Here is a 12295-nt window from a genome sequence, read left to right as displayed (position 1 = left end):
CTGCCTCTGACGGTGCGGCCAGGCTGGTGGAGGAGGCATCCCTGCCACAGTCGGGAGTCGGACGTCCAGCAGGGGTGGCCACATCAACGACTGCACCCCAGCCGGCAGAGGATGTGCAGGCAGCAGGAGGCAGTGCACGGGCAGAGGCACAGCAGCAACGTGGTGGGAGCCATGAAGGCTCAGGGCCTTCAACATCGGAGGGGCAGGCATCGGCCGGAGGGCAGAAGGACCCAGGACAGAGAGTGTCTTCCGTGTGGCAGCGGTTGGGCCACGCCATAGATGCGGAGCGGCAGCGGGCGGAAGAGGCACGGCTCACAATGGTCAGGGCGGAGAACTCCATGCGGAGGGCCCTGAGGCAGGCCGAGTGCCTCGAGGCAATCCGCAGGGTTTTGGAGGAGGAGATGTCGACTGCCCTGCGGACCCTCGGGGCCATGGAGGAGGACCGCCTCCGGGACATTGAGGAGGAGTTCGATGATGCCCTGGCCCGGGACATCCACAAGTGAGCCGTGAAACTAGCCCGCTGCCCTTGTACATAGTTATGTAGGTAGTGTTAGGTTTCATTTTTGTTTTTATTTTATTTGGACCTTTCAGACATTGGCCACATTTTTGTATATAGTTTATTTTATTAGTTAGTGTAGTTAGATAGGTTTCCTTTATTTTGTTGGGATAATGGACCCTGGCTTGTTCCCATGTACATAGTTCGCAGTTGGATTGTATTTTTTTTTCACTTTTTAACCATGGAGCAATGGCTTTCTTTTTTATTTCCCATTGGATTTTGTTTTGTGGACATTGACTTTGGACAACATTACTTTGGAATTTTATTTTTGGTTTTGCTTTTTTTAACGGGCATGCTTCTTTTCATTTTTGTACATTCACATTTCTGTTTCTTCATTTTTTATTCTATTTATGTTTCCTTTAATACATATTTTTTTTGGTGAACTTCAATGTGTGGTATCTCATTGGTTTCATGCATTTCATGATATGTGTTTTGAGATTCACTGACACCCATTGGGTGTATGTGAGGGAAATGTGTTTGTTTCGGAATTTGCAATTGGTGTTCTGTGATGTAATTGCAAATTATGAGTGGGTGGATGCAATACTCGGGTGGGTGTTTTGCATTTGGAGGCTGACCATAGGGACCAGGGATCTAGATTGTGATGACATGTTAGCTGGGGAACATGAGTTGCACATGGGTGGGGGCCTGCTGGCAGGTGCCCCACAGTGCTGGGGGGTGGGGGTGGTGGGGAACATGAGTTGGACATGGGTGGGGGCCTGCTGGCAGGTGCCCCACGGTGCTGGGGGGTGGGGGTGGGGGGGAACATGAGTTGGACATGGGTGGGGGCCTGCTGGCAGGTGCCCCACAGTGCTGGGGGGTGGGGGTGCTGGGAGACATGGGTGGGGGCCTGGTGGAGGCTGCCCCTGCACTGCTGGGGGGTGGGGGGGTGGGAGACATGGGTGGGGGCCTGGTGGAGGCTGCCCCTGGTGACTGGGGGGTGGGGGTGGCGGGAGACATTGGTGGGAGCCTGGTGGAGGCTGCACCTGCACTGCTGGGGGGTGGGGGTGGTGGGAGACATGGGTGGGGGCCTGGTGGAGGCTGCCCCTGGGGGGTGGGGGGTGGGGGTGGTGGGAGACATGGGTGGGGGCCTGGTGGAGGCTGCCCCTGGTGGCTGGGGGGTGGGGGTGGTGGGAGACATGGGTGGGGGCCTGCTGGCAGGTGCCCCACAGTGCTGGGGGGTGGGGGTGGTGGGAGACATGGGTGGGGGCCTGGTGGAGGCTGCCCCTGGTGACTGGGGGGTGGGGGTGGTGGGAGACATGGGTGGGGGCCTGGTGGAGGCTGCCCCTGGTGACTGGGGGGTGGGGGTGGTGGGTGACATGGGTGGGGGCCTGGTGGAGGCTGCCCCTGCACTGCTGGGGGGTGGGGGTGGTGGGAGACATGGATGGGGGCCTGGTGGTGGGTGCCCCTGGTGGCTGGGGGGTGGGGGTGGTGGGAGACATGGGTGGGGGCCTGGTAGAGGCTGCTCCTGCACTGCTGGGGGGTGGGGGTGGTGGGAGACATGGGTGGGGGCCTGGTGGAGGCTGCCCCTGGTGGCTGGGGGGTGGGGGTGGTGGGGAACATGAGTTGGACATGGGTGGGGGCCTGCTGGCAGGTGCCCCACAGTGCTGGGGGGTGGGGGTGGTGGGAGACATGGGTGGGGGCCTGGTGGAGGCTGCCCCTGGTGGCTGGGGGGTGGGGGTGCTGGGAGACATGGGTGGGGGCCTGCTGGCAGGTGCCCCACAGTGCTGGTGGGTGGGGCTGGTGGGGAACATGAGTTGGACATGGGTATGGGTCTGCTGGCAGGTGCCCCACAGTGCTGGGGGGTGGGGGTGGTGTGAGACATGGGTGGGGGCCTGGTGGAGGCTGCCCCTGCACTGCTGGGGGGTGGGGGTGGTGGGAGACATGGGTGGGGGCCTGGCGGTGGGTGCCCCTGGTGGCTGGGGGGTGGGGGTGGTGGGAGACATGGGTGGGGGCCTGGTAGAGGCTGCTCCTGCACTGCTGGGGGCTGGGGGTGGTGGGAGACATGGGTGGGGGCCTGGTGGAGGCTGCCCCTGGTGGCTGGGGGGTGGGGTGGTGGGAGACATGGGTGGGGGCCTGGTGGAGGCTGCCCCTGGTGGCTGGGGGGTGGGGTGGTGGGAGACATGGGTGGAGGCCTGGTGGAGGCTGCCCCTGGTGGCTGGGGGGTGGGGGTGGTGGGGAACATGAGTTGGACATGGGTGGGGGCCTGCTGGCAGGTGCCCCACAGTGCTGGGGGGTGGGGGTGGTGGGAGACATGGGTGGGGGCCTGGTGGAGGCTGCCCCTGGTGGTTGGGGGGTGGGGGTGGTGTGAGACATGGGTGGGGGCCTGGTGGAGGCTGCCCCTGCACTGCTGGGGGGTGGGGTGCTGGGAGACATGGGTGGGGGCCTGGTGGAGGCTGCCCCTGCACTGCTGAGGGGTGGGGGTGCTGGGAGACATGGGTGGGGGCCTGGTGGAGGCTGCTCCTGGTGGCTGGGGGGTGGGGGTGGTGGGAGACATGGGTGGGGGCCTGGTGGAGGCTCCCCCTGCACTGCTGGGGGATGGGAGTAGTGGCAGACATGGGTGGGGGCCTGGTGGTGGGTGCCCCTGGTGGCTGGGGGGTGTGGGTGGTGGGAGACATGGATGGGGGCCTGGTAGAGGCTGCTCCTGCACTGCTGGGGGGTGGGGGTGGTGGGAGACATGGGTGGGGGCCTGGTGGAGGCTGCCCCTGGTGGTTGGGGGGTGGGGCTGGTGGGAGACATGGGTGGGGGCCTGGTGGAGGCTGCCCCTGGTTACTGGGGGGTGGGAGTGGTGGGAGACATGGGTGGGGGCCTGGTGGAGGCTGCCCCTGGTGACTGGGGGGTGGGGGTGGTGGGAGACATGGGTGGGGGCCTGGTGGAGGCTGCCCCTGCACTGCTGGGCGGGGGGTGGTGGGAGACATGGGTGGGGGCCTGGTGGAGGGTGCCCCTGGTGGCTGGGGGTGCAGGGGGACATGCGTTGGTGGGCAGTAGTGCAAGTTGACATGTGGGTTGGCTGGTGGGCATGGCCATGGTGGATGGGGTGCCTGCATGACATGTGCTGGGTAGGCCCCTGTGGTGTGAGCCACCTGCAGGGGCCGTGGAGGGTGTAGAGGGAACACCTGGGAGGACCCACACGTGCAATTCACGTGTGCTGCTCCCCGCGCACCCCTGTAATACACGTACCCTGATGATATCGCGTGTGGAACTTCCCGCGCACCCCTGTAATACACGTACCCTGATGGAATTGCGTGTGGAACTTCCCGCGCACCCCTGGAATACACGTACCCTGCTGATGTTGCGTGGGATACTTCCCCCGCACCTCGAAATACACGTACCCTGATGAGATCGCGTGTGTGACTTCCCGCGCACCCCAGAAATACACGTACCCCGCTCAATCGCGTGTGTAACTTCCCGCGCACCCCCGAAATACACGTACCCCGCTCAATCGCGTGTGTAACTTCCCGCGCACCCCCAAAATACACGTACCCCGCTCAATCGCGTGTGTAACTTCCCGCACACCCCCGAAATACACGTACCTCGCTCAATCGCGTGTGTAACTTCCCGCGCACCTCCGAAATACACGTACCCCGCTCAATCGCGTATTTAACTTCCCGCGCACCCCTGATATACACGTACCCCACTCAATCGCGTGTGTAACTTCCCGTGCACCCCCGAAATACACGTACCCCGCTCAATCGCGTGTGTAACTTCCCGGGCGCCCCCGAAATACACGTACCCCGCTCGATCGCGTGTGTTGCTTCCCGCGCACCCCCGCAATACACGTGCCCCGCTCGCACAGGCCCAATTTCCTGTATGTTGCCACTTTTGTGATGCGCTGGGACTCTACCGCCTGCCTTCGTGTGGCGAACGTGTTTCAGCTTGTGTGTGTCTTTGGCTGTGCGTGGCTTTGCCCTATTCTATTCCATGAATACGTGTGGTTCGAGTGCGTGTGGGCGTTCCGTCTGCTTCCCTGCAGTACATCCCCAGTTACGCCCTTATTTTCACGCGTTGTTCCCCATTCCGCGTGTTACGCCCCGTGTCCCGCCCACTTTCTGGTGTATGCGCCGAGGTTGTGCGCTTTCACTGTGCGCATCGCGCACGCCTTTCGGGATGTTGCAGTGACTTGTGCGCCATGCACAGGTTTGGCGCACATCCCGAGGTGAACACGCGCAGGGACTTCCATGAATCGCACGCGTGCGCGTGCGCCTGTTTTTTTCCGCTTGCGACTGCTTGCGCCTGCTTGCGCCTGCTTACGCGAAGATTTTCGGCGCACGTTTGTTCCATGAATCGGCCCCTTAGTGCAGTGACACGGGGTTGTCTTTTTAGACTTCCCACGTTAAACTCAATTTTCTGGGACTGACTACTGTCTCCCAGGACATGTAAAGTTGCCATTGACTTTACTAGTCTTTTTAAATCTACAGACCCAGTACACCCTATCTTCCAATAGAGTACTGGAAGGGTTAATAGTTATCACTTTTTGTCTAATTCTCATGGGACATTATTATGTTCCCCTTTATCTAAGATTTGGCTGGTGGCAGCGGTATCATCCATTTTTATTGTACCGCAGACTATGAAAATAGCCTTTGGTACTGTTAGAGGCTATGGTGGTAGCCTCAAACTCTAACCCGCTGAACCCCTTTTATTTTTATTTGGTTCTGGTCAGGTTTATTTGACATTTCTTAGTGTAAAGGTCTTTCTCGTGTTTTACTCTGCGCGTCAAACCAGGTTTGGGTACTTTGTTTGCCGTCCATTGGGGGGCTTCTGCACAGAAGCCCTCCTTAGGCGCCTGAATGTCTGGGTGGACAGTATGTGAGGGAGGGGTTTGTGGCTCCCTGCACAGGGTCTCATTGGAGACCCAAGTCTCACTCTTGATTGATTGGCTGGCTGCCTATCCGGCAAGGATAGGCACCATGCTGTGTGAGTGACATCCAGGCTGTGTGACTGGGGGAAAACTGCTTAAAAGATGGTCTCTGGGACTTGGAAGGCAGAGTCACCACTGGAACGAGAGAACCAAAGAGAAGCTGAAGGAAGAGGACTGCTGCAACTACTGGACATCCCGGTGAAGCCCTGCTGCAGCGCCGAATCACCCAAAACTTCGACGACAGAGAAGATCTGCAAGGAATCTTCTTCCCTTGTGCTTGGTGGGACCAACCAGCTCTCCAAACACCAAACACTGGCCTCCCTCTACTGGTCAAATTTGCTCTGCATCGCTGCAGTGAACCGGATAGCCAGGAGGAAAGGAACCTTTTTGGGTTTTAAGGAGCGCACCTTTTATTCGTCATTTTTCTCCGCTGCTGGCTTCTTCCCTGGGCAGTGCAGGACCCTCCAGACGTCCTCCTTCTTGTCACCATGACTGAAGCTTCAGGAACCGCAAGCCTGCAGGAACTGCCAGGAACAACTGCCACAGCTACAGCATTCTTCTCCATTTTAGGTACTATGCAAATCCGGTCATTCGTTCCGTCCGATCGCGGTGAAAGTGCTTGAAATATTTCGCCTATCCAAAGGCTCGTCCTTCTCTTCTCCTTTGAATAACTTTTCTTCCGAACAACTTTGTTTTGAATTCTTGGCAAAGATTTAACCGCGAACTACTCTGAACTGTGTGATCATCTGCAAAGACTCTGAACCATTAACATTGGCCCAGGTCTATTGCCTTGAATCCTAGTTGTAGTAGCCTTTTTTATATTGCCCTGCCTATAACTTGTTGGCGCTGATTGATTTTGGATAACCTTGTCTTTTCTCCCTTTTAAATTGCTGGAGTTCCATTTTGCTCACACTTCATTTTGAGCTTAACTTGTCCAGAATTGATTGGGTGTTATTGTAGTATATTAAGATTGTGATTTTCAGCTGCTTTATAATAGTGAACTATTTTATAACTGATGGGGTAAATAAATGTATATTCTTTTACTCAGAGACCTTGAATCAGCGTTTGTTTGATCCAAAGTAATTGTTGTCCTTTGTGTAATCTCTTGTACTGCTCACTTTACTCTTGAGATAAGTCAGGCTGCTAAGCCACCGTTACCAAATACTGTGTAGTACTGGCTTGTACCAAAGGTGAATTTGTATTTGCACTTGAAGTCTTAATTGTGTGTGGAGTTCCGAAAGGGTACTGCATATGATTCTGCCTAACACTGTTGTACAGTGGTAAGGATAAAGTATAGTGATTACACTTAGAGTGCTGCTATTACCTTGGCTCAACTAACCACAAGGCTAAACATCACTAAAAGCTATTTTAATTGTGTCTGATATGGAAAGCTACAGTCAGGCGACCCTTCTTACTTACACTGTTGATTATTTGAAAAATCTGTGTAGAGATAAGAATCTCTCTGTTAAAGGCAAAAAGTTAGAATTATTGTAAAGTTGTTGGAGAACCAAAGTCTGGGGAGTGGGTCTGGAATACCTACCCCTCAAGGCAAATGTGGAAAATGATGAGGAAGATGTGTCAAATGTTATGAATGAGTTAGATGAGGCAGTTGTAGACCCTATTGCTCCTCTACCTGCTCAGACACATCAACCCTTGTCCACTGGGACCCCATTAGGTCCGACACTCAGTCCTAAATTCATTGCTCTAGAAACGATGAGGCTTGAATTGGAATTCAAACATATTAATGCTCAAACTGAACACAAGCATCAAGAATTTATGCTCAGAGAAATGGAGTTGAATCATGCACTAGAAATGAAAAAAAAATATCTATTGAGAATGCTTCTCTCCCAGAGTCTTCTAGGTCTTCAAGTCCGAAGAGACCCCGTATGCCGAAGGAAATTGTGGGTATGTATCAGGTAAGCTTGATATTTTGGATTGGTTGGCAATGTCTGAGTAAAACCATGGGATTCAAGACATTAAAGGGAATCAGTGACTCTTCTCTAGGCTACCCACTGTTTGCATCTGATGTTGTGATGGAGTTGGGGGAGGTGGATAGGATGGATTATGAGTGTGTGAAGCTAGCTTTAATTGCTAGATTTGGGAATACCCCTTCCCAGTACCTTAAGAGGTTTAGGACCCTCAACAAGCATAATGGTACCCCTTGGGCTACCTGGGTGTGTGAATGTTTGAAGAACTTAGATGGTTGGGTTAAGGGTTATAGAGTTAACACTTATGAAGGTATGAGAAAGCTTGCTATGTTGGAGTCAATATATTATGCCTGCTCTCCTGAGCTCAGACAGCACTTGGCTTTCTAAGGAAATAGATCCAAAGAAGTTAGGTAAGGCTTCTGATTTGTAGGTTGCCAACAGGGCTACTTACAAGGATTCTGAAGCCACTCAGAAGAAGGATGAGGGAAAGCAGCCAAAGAAAGATAACAAGGAGAATTCTAATACCTCCAATCCAAAAGAGGGCCACAGACATAACAAGGGTAAGCCCCAAGGAAAACCGAATCAGGCTAGTGTACCTCCTGGTGCAAAACCAGAGGTGGGCAGAACAAACCCCCATTCATCAAAATATTTGGTATAAATGTTATGCTTGTGGGTCAACTGACCATGTGAAAGGGGATCTCAGATTCAAGGGTAAACCTTCAGGGGTCCACACTGTCTCCTTAGCCTTCTCCCCAGAAGAGAAAGTACCTATGGCAAGTGGAAACATTCACCTACTGGCTGATGAACCCATGAGAGTCTCAGCTAGTGTTTCTTTAGTGTCCCTGGATTTGTGGGAACAACATAATTTAGATGTCTATAATTCCATCCCAGATAATACTAACAAGTATTATAAAGATAGTGTATTTGTAAATGGCCAGGAGACCCCTGCCATCAAAGACACTGGAGCCAGCATAACTGTGGTTGATGAATCATTTTTCAAGGTAAAGGATGTTGCTAAGGCACCCAAATACCTAACCAAGTTAGCTGGAGGCCCTCTGCAAATGCTTCCCCAGTTACCAGCTCTCATCCAGTGCAATGACATGACTGTCAAAATACCTGTTAGTCTGCAGAGTGAAGTGCCTGGGAGAGTCCTGTTGGCTAATGACCTGAAAACTCTTGGAGTTGTGTCTAGTACCCCCAGGCCTCCCAGTAAAAGGAAACAGGAGCTCACTAGGCCTGTAAGGGAGAGGACCGTGAGGGGCTCTCCAGGGGACTTGATAGAGGAAACTATCACCCCCAGTCCACAGAACTTACTAACTGCTATTTCCAAAAAGAAAGCGGCAAAGGGGAAACCTAAGACCTTTCAAAAGAAAGAAAATAGCACCCCTGTGCTACCAACAAGGACATCCCCAAGATTGTCCAAAGTCACACCTGTGACTCCTCCACCAGCTGAGGCTGAGTGTGAGGTACAACCCTGTGTGGTTGATACAGCTTCTGAAGAATCAGATCTGGAAGAGGACCTTCCTCTAGTTGGAGATCTGGATCCTGCTGAGCATCCTGAGCTGCAGTCTTTACTGGCAGAATGTGGACCCAACAGGGCAGACTTCAGCAGAGGACAAAGAGAGTGTCCTACTCTTGAAGGTCATCGACAACAGGCAGCTTCTCAGCTTGATGGGCAAGAGCCTGGGAAGCATAGGTTGCACTGGGAAGATTACCTCTTCTACAGTGAACCAACTGAGTCTATCCCTGGGGACTGCAAAAGACTTGTAGTGCCCCTGGAAAACAGACTCCAGTTCCTACAGTTTGCCCATGAGATACATTTGGCTGGTCACTTGAGTTTAAAAAAAAACAAAGAAAGGCTCTCTTCATACTTCTGCTAGCCTAAGATGGGTACAGAAGTTGACACATTATGTAGGAGCTGTCACACTTGCCAAACCTCTGGCAAGAGTGGAGCCAAGAATGTGGCACCATTGGTGCCTCTCCCAGTGGTGGTAGTTCCTTTTGAGAGGGTGGGAATCGACATTGTTGATCCCCTTGACCCTCCCACATCTTCAGGAAACAGGTTTATCCTGGTTGTAGCAGACCATGCTACTAGATATCTTAAGGCGATACCTGTCACAGCTCAGGCTGTGGCTAAGGCTCTACTTGGTATTTTTTTTTTTACCAGAATAGGGTTTCCTAAGGAAGTGATATGCGACAGGGGGTCCAATTTTATGTCCCACTATATGGAGGCCATGTGGAAAAACTGTGGTGTCACTTACACGTTCTCTACAGCCTACCATCCACAAACCAATAGACTGGTTGAAAGGTTTAATCATACTATGAAGAGCATGATATGCGCTTTAGAATAACCCCTTAAAAGAAACTGGGACCTTCTACTGCCATGCATTTTCTTTGCTTATAGAGAAGGAGGGAGTTGGATATAGTCCCTTTGAACTTCTTTATGGTCATCCAGTCAGAAGTCCTTTGGCCCTGATTAAGGAGGGGTTGGAGAGTGCTCCTTCCCCCAAGCAGGTCAGTCTACAGGGTCGGATGAGAAACATTCCCTGATTTTCCTCTGTATTGAGTGGCTGTTTATAGTAAAATCCAAGTTAGATGTTTCTGCCGTCCGGGCTTCCTTTTGCATTACTGAGCCCAGTGGTTGCTGGTTTCGGTTCCCGAGCTCCCCGCTGTGTTGAAGGATGTCAAATAAAATACACATTTGTTCAGTTTCTGAGTCAGGCAGGGAGTTTATTATGGACTATGAGTCTTTGAAACTCCTCCTTTCGCCTCACTTCTCAAATTCATGCTCTATGAGTTTAGAAACGTCTGTGTTATGCCAAGAGGTCCTCTTGTATTGGCCATGTATTAATTAAAACAGAATTGTTGAGAAGAAAGTGTAGTGTAGATAATAATCTACTTAGTTTTATATGCGTTCTGGGTTCCTGGAAGGCAGACTTTTGTTCAAGTCAGTTAGCGACGTAATCCCTCTCTTACTGTGAGGTTTAAGCCTGGCAGCAGTGGTTCTTGGTTCCAGTGTTTATAAATGTAGGGAGTGTTCCGCCTCTCCCTGGCAAACACTGTCAAGTACCTGCATTGACTATCACTCACCACTCAGGGCAGACACAGGAAGCCCGGCATGGGTTTGGGAGTCTCTGCAAATATGGGTGGAGACTAAAGCTTCCCTGAGCTATGTAAAAACTCTACAGTTTAAGAGCAGGAAAGAAAAGCAACAGAGACTGTGATTACACTGTGAGGGGCCCTCTCGACAAGGACGCTGCCCCTGGAGCTCTAGCTTATGGCACTAATGGCTCATGGTGCTGCTTACCCTCCATGTTGAGCCTTGTCGCCGCCTGCCGCCCAAACCGAAACGGGTGGTGTCCAGCAACTCCATGGTACCCATGGCCTTGGGTGTTATGCAGTTACGGCGCTCTGCTCAACGCTCGTGCACCGCTCCAAACCAGCCTTCTTTCCTGCTCGCGGCTGTAGCGGAGCTCCAACACTTCCTCAACACTTAGTCCTAGTTAGAGGAAAGAACCTCAAAGCCTTGTGAAGCCGCACTGAGAGTAAAACACACAGCCACTTCTGACGTGCTGACGAAGAACATTTGATATAATATTGATCCGTTAACTAACTTAAGGGAAGATTGGGGTTAGTATGAAGAGGCATCCCAAAGGCAGCATGCCTCCAAAATTAGGAGACTGAAAGATTTGAATCAGAAACTAATGAAGCAGATTTTAAATGTGAGAAATGGGCTCAATTAGGGGAAGAAATTTGGCCAACACTCTCACTGCTTTGTCCTCCAGTGCGAACAAATATGTGGTATGAGGAGAGGGGAAATGATAGAATTGAGTTCTTTACTAATGTACAGCCTAACCCTGACAGAATGAGCAAACGGAAGGTCTGACAGCCCCATCCTCGACTGTTAATAAACTAACTAAACCAGCTGAGGCAACTGAGATGCCACGGCCAATCATCAAACAGCCTCTATCAATCCAGTGCCCGATTGTCCCCCAACATTCGTGTCCAGACCACTTCATTTACAAGCTGTCCAGACTCAGCGCAGCACTGCTTGCATATGCCCTGGCACAGACACCTGGGGAGATGGCCATCCCCATGTTTTCAGAGATACCCACTTAGACCCATGTGCAGCTTCCATTATGAGGAGAGGTTGCAGCTATGGCCAGGACTCAGGTGGTATCCAAGTTCCACTGAGGCAAGTGCCAGTGAAAATCAACTGCATGGATGGGAGAGTTAATTTGCTTACTGCGCATGTCACATGGACCACGAGCGACCATAGGAATCTGGTCAAATAATTCCCAAATATTCGACAGGAGCCCCAGCATTTTACCGCGGAGATGCTGACAGCGATTCGTTATAACCTCCCTTGGACGGATATGGGCCAGTATTTGAGGGTGCGGGTGATAATGCTAGTGGAAGTCAGAGAGGGACTCACCCAGCAAGGCTAATGGCTGACTGATGACCAAGGGATGGGTAAAAGTTTAGAACAAGCCAGAAACACACTGTCAGCAGATATCCTTGAAGTATGCACGGGGAGAACTGATTGGGGCAAGATAAACAATTGTAAAATAAAGGAGAATCACGAGTGGTGTTTTTGCAAAGATTGAAAATAGTATTTACCCTGCACTCTTGTACAGTATACCATGGAAGAAGCAGTAGCTAATGCATTAGTTTCAGGGCTAAAACCCAAACATCAACAGCTCAAGATGGAATGTATAGGCTGGCGGACCAAGCCACTTGCAATGGTGGCATACCACTGTGCCACTTTTCAGGAACACCTTAAGAGCCAGGTTATGTCCTTTCAGTTGCAGGATCACCAGGGTCTGACCCTGCAACAGGGCAAGGGAGAATTCAGAGGGGGAACTCGGAGGGTGGGTCAAGGAAGATGTAAAGGTCCCACACAGCTTTGACAGCATGGGGAATTCCCTAGCCCATGGACTGAAATACTTTATGCAG

The sequence above is a fragment of the Ambystoma mexicanum genome, chromosome 6p (genome assembly GCF_040938575.1).
Source record: "Ambystoma mexicanum isolate Mex_15411 chromosome 6p, UKY_AmexF1_1, whole genome shotgun sequence".
NCBI classification, from domain to species: Eukaryota; Metazoa; Chordata; class Amphibia; order Caudata; family Ambystomatidae; genus Ambystoma; species Ambystoma mexicanum.
This window is presented reverse-complemented; position numbering follows the sequence as displayed.